The following is a 5,225-nucleotide window of genomic DNA, read 5'->3' as shown; positions in this document are numbered from 1 at the left end:
TTGGTATTTGCCAGTCTTTTTCAGTTATTTTATTTTCATGGAGTCTGCCAAATGAATTATATAATCCGTCTTCCTTTCCCTTCATTAAGTAAATAATTGGGTTTCTACAGCGTATGGTGATAAGTTGTAGATGAGCATCTCTCTCTAAATAGGTGGCAAAAAGAGTATACAGTTGGTTTGGGGAGGTACTAGGTGCATATCACTTCATGGATATCACTTGGACATTTCAGAGGTGAATTCATGAGAAAATAAGTCTTGAACTGAAGTCCATTGCAGTTTTAAAACAGAATCCAATGGACCTTGGATTGCTCTTTCAGTCTACATGCTTTTTCCCTCTGTTATCACCTGGGTGGCGCTGGGAGAGTTTCCCATCAAAAAATTCTCCCTTGAGACGCTTTATTTACGGATAACTTATGTGTAGGAGACAAGCTGATGAGCTTCAGCACACCTAGCCACATAGAATGCATTGCTATTTGGCTTTAAGTGTTATTTTTTAATAGGGCAATAGCCTTAGATTCCCAAACAAGGGGTGGTTGGCATGGTGCAATGTTATTAGAGTTTACGCTAGAGTATTAGAGTTTACATTATCTCGTGCTATGATCTCATCCTGTAGTTGCTGTCTAGGTGTGCCCAAAACTGAAGTACTTCCTTCATTAAAGCTGCCAACTGCCACTTCAGCAAAACTCATCTTTGGTAAGATGAAAAGATTGGATGCTGTGTTTGTGGACTGAAAAAGCATTTTAATCTCTCCATGGATGTTAAAAGAACTTTGGAGATGGCATACGCATCCTGCGGCTCTGTTAGAAATGGTAGCATTACACTGGATTTTGGGGTTGGCTATGGGCAGCTGGCGTAGGCTTATTCTTACAGGGCAATCTTGTCCCTGTGGATTTCCCCCTGATCTGTAGGAAACAGAGTTGGCAGATTGTCAGTGGATTAACAGGTAAGGAATTGGTGAAGGTACAGCTCAGGACACAGTTGCCAGGTATAAGGAAAAGTCTGTCTGCAACAGGAGGCAGGTTATAGAAGAAAAATCCAGATAAAAGAGGAAGGAAAATATCAGTGTTTGGAGAAGGGGGGAGCTTACTATAACAGATAAATGCACTTGTGAGAAGCAGAAGAGGTGACATGCTCTAGAGGTAAGCTTGAACCTCTTGTTTATAACTTGGGATTCAGGGAAAGTGGAACTGGACGTTCACTTGGGCATTGTAGACAGGTCTGAGGTCCCCTGAAAAATGGCAGAAGATGCTGAATTTAAGCTCTTCAGTTTCTTTTCAGAAACCTCATTGAATGTCACTGTAGGACACTCATAACAAGAAGTACTGAAAAAACAGTGCTGAGTTTCTGGCCTCTGCTTGTGTGAATGGAGCTGGAAAGAATTTGTCCTTCAAAGCAGGTTCTGTTTATGTTCGTATTATCTGAAGCATTCCAACACTAGCAGAAACTTGTATTTCTTACAGAAGTAGAAAAAAAATCAGAAAACAAAAAACTATGGTATTTATTAGCATTTCCTAAGCGTCAGAGAGGGTCAGACAGGTGGGAGAGAGAAGAGTATTCAGACCCTACGTTCTGATTTAGCATGAGAGGTGTGCTTGCGTGATGTCTAGATACATTGCAGTTTTTGTAAAACTTGTTTAGAAAGAAATCCGTCTTTAGACTTGGGATCTTGCTTTGTCCTACTGAAAGTGTTTGATTTGACTGTTGCAAGCATTTACAAATGTTTGAAACAGCAAGTTTACTGAATTACAGCAGACTGCATGCCATAGTTCTTGTAGTCCAATGTGACATTGCAACAGGTGCATTTTGAGAAATAGCAAGACTCCTTTCCTTTTGGGGGAACACAGGCAGAATGGCCAGATCATACAAGGGTGCTTGACCAAAAATCTTGGTGACTTTCTTCTGTCCCTTTAGACTGGCCTAAGCACAACTACATGGTAAGTAAAGAAGGAAGAAAAAGATGTTACTTTTCAGGAGTGGACCTTCACTCTCATGCACAGTCAAGAAAGGTGGAATGGACGAGGTGCAGAAATAGCCTCTATGGCTCTGCTCCTGCTGAGCAGTGGTTTAACCCCATCCTACCCATTTTATTAGGTTTGGTCTGGTCTGGAAATCCATATGCAGGTATGCTTCAGTCCACACAGAGTGCTACTGTCCATGCCCTCAACTTGAGCAAGTTGCCTAAGCTTCCTTATGAGAATCAATTTGTTTTTTGTGATTAGTGGAAAAGTAAAACCTGCCTCAGTTCAGTCAGCACCCAGATGTATGTGGTGAAATGCATGTAGAAAAAAGCTCTGTGTGAATCTCTGGTGATTGCTGCACATTCCCTGCAGAATTAGCACAGTTTAAGGATCTGGGGAAGTGTCTGCTTTTGGCAATGTTAGAAGTCACTCCTAGTATTACTATACCAGAATGGCAGATTCTTCATTTCGTCTCAGAAGGGATCAATGGACTGTCTATTTCATGTCTACCTGCTGAGGTGACATTAACATAGTGATGTACTTGATAAACCTCCATTCTTTGTGATGAGGCTTCTCAGCATGATTTCTGTTGTAGCCAAAAGTACATTAGAGAGAGGTAATTCAGGTCACAAAAGCAGAACACTTAGAAAATGTCAGCTTTCCATTGGGTTAGCCAGCGTATGGTTATCCTGTCCTTGCATACATGCAGCCTGGGAATGAAAGCGATATGGAGTCACGAGGGTAAGGATGGTACCATTATCACCCTTTTATAGGATCACCCTTTTATAGGCATGCATTCAACTTGTAGTGACAACCAGTGTTCTAGTGTTCCTAAATTTGGACTGTGACTTTTCAATAATTTGGTTGCTAAAGGTAATTTGGATATGAACGTTCCAATGTGCAAAAGTAAAAGAAACTCAGGTTAAGCATTAGTAATTGCTGGCTTCTTCATGACTAGAATGTGAAATGGAAATCCCACGCATTTAGAGCGGTAACTATAACTACTTAAACTTCAAGGCTGATTGATTGCTACTTAACCAACAGCTGTAAGAAGCTTTTAATCTAAGAAGTCTGAGCAGATGTCAGACCTAGGCTTCAGTGGTTTTCATTTGATGTATGGTCTCAACATGGAACAGGGAGCTCTGTTCTGTTTGTGTGCTGGTTGTGGTTAGTTTTTTGTCTTGCTTTTTTCCCTCTTTCTCCTGATGCTTGGAGTTGATGAACTTCCTGCCCTGTTTAGGGCTTTGGAGGAAAAGATGGGAAGATGAAAATTACAGCCACGAGCATCACCCCAGCCAGAAGTTCTGCTGAAGACCTTGGGAACATGTATTGACCCAGCTATATTGAACCCAGCATGTCTTCAGAACTGTTTCAGTGAACCAGTGTTACCAGCGCTGGGTGAAATTTTGATGTCCAAAATCCTGCTTGCATCACATGAAGTCAGGATAAGGGCAGCTGCTACAGCCTGATGGAAATGAGGATACCTTGGGTCTCTGCCAGGGTCTGCCATCAGCCATCTAGAACCCCTGACAATTGATTCCACTTTCTTGTCCTTTAGGTCACCCCCGTCCCATAAGAAATAAGAGGGCTATGGAAGACCTAGATGTTCTCTCAAAAGTATTATTTTGTAGACTGAAGAAGCCATGGCAACATAAAGCTACAACACTGCTTCCATCACGAGACAAACTTGAGTCAGTTACTGCCTTTGAAACATCTGTGGTGTGGGCTGAAAGTAAACTTTTCTACCAAATTTTATGTACATTGAAGGAGTTGCAAAAACATCCCCAAAAAGGGGGAAGAAAGGGGGAATATCAGATAAGAGGGAAAGAAAAAAATGGAGTAAAACATTGTGAAATGTCTCAACAGTTACCCTGCTTTTGTCGTTGCTATTCTTTTTCCAGGCAGACTGTTTAATTTACTCGATCCATTGAATCATGATACAGTGAACAGAACCGCTGCTTACGGCAGCTGGGGTTTATACCACCATTTATTCCTTCAGGGACTGGAAAAATTGCAGGAGTTTTACCTGATGCCTTTGTCCACATGTATACCAGCTCCTTTTTTGCCTTTATCCTCTGCTATGCTAATGTATATAATTCCTTCATGCCTCTCACTTCTAGGAATGCATCTCTCTAGAGATTAAAAACATGGGCATAGTATCACCAGATGAGATTTTATCTGGAGAGATGCAAATGTATGCCATGGAGGGCAAAAAGGTTTGTTCTTCATGAGAGAAGATTTTAGACATCTGAAGGAGATGAGATGTGGTGGGGAACCATTTGCACATGGCTTTATGATGTGACTAGCAAAGCAATCTTACATGAAGGCAGCATGCCCTCAGATCCAATCACTTGTTTTGGTCTGTAAATTGAACAAAGGATTCTTATTAAAGAAACACATTCCTACAATGCTTTTCATTTGATTATCTCAGAGTGTTTTAATAGGCTTAGAAGATTCTGGGGAACAATAAATAAAGAAGGTGTGCTGTAACCCTTGCAGCATTTATTTCTATGGAAGTCAAATTTTCTTACTCCTTTTTATCCAGAATCAAAAGAAAAAGAACAGCAAGAGGAAACAAGATGCTGAGGTTCACACCTGATGTTTTTCTCTACCCTTTTTACCAAAGAAAGGAGGGAAACATGATTTCATGTAAATAATTCTTTTTCCTTATCTATTTCTAGACTCATTTTTATTGTTTCATTGTACTTAAGCAGAAGGTACTGAAATGATTTATATGTCAGACATTACAGACAATATTGCAGCTAGAAGCCATTTAGCACAAGCGCATTGGGGGTGTGATGCAGCAACCGTCCCTTACAGTTTCAAGCCTGTACCACCCTTCTTCCTGATGAAACAGGCCAAGGGTGGAAGGACTGTTCCCCCCATCATAACTAGTAGCAGTTCTCTGTTCCCATGTAACAGGCAGTCACTCTGAGCATAACGAACAACCTCTGGAGAATTATGGATGTAGAAATGCTAGGGCTTACGTAGGCCTCTTAATCGAACCTTCACTCTGTCTCCTGGAACAGTAATCATCGTGTAACCTTAATGAGAAATTACTTCTGCACTGAAGAAAACAGAATTCAGACTGTCCTTGAGCAGTCCTGTGGCCTTGTGTTTGCAACAGGTATGTATAGCTCACGCCCTGTCATCTTTCATGGGGTGTCTCTAAGAGCATATAAACTCTCCGCTCCTTTTAGAAAGACTGTGCTCACATCAGCAGAGCTTGCTTGTCTGCTTCTCTCTCTTCTCTCCTACAGCTATAGT

Source organism: Cygnus atratus, chromosome 3 (genome assembly GCF_013377495.2).
Source record: "Cygnus atratus isolate AKBS03 ecotype Queensland, Australia chromosome 3, CAtr_DNAZoo_HiC_assembly, whole genome shotgun sequence".
Classification (NCBI taxonomy): Eukaryota; Metazoa; Chordata; class Aves; order Anseriformes; family Anatidae; genus Cygnus; species Cygnus atratus.
Note: the sequence above shows the minus strand (reverse complement) of the source record.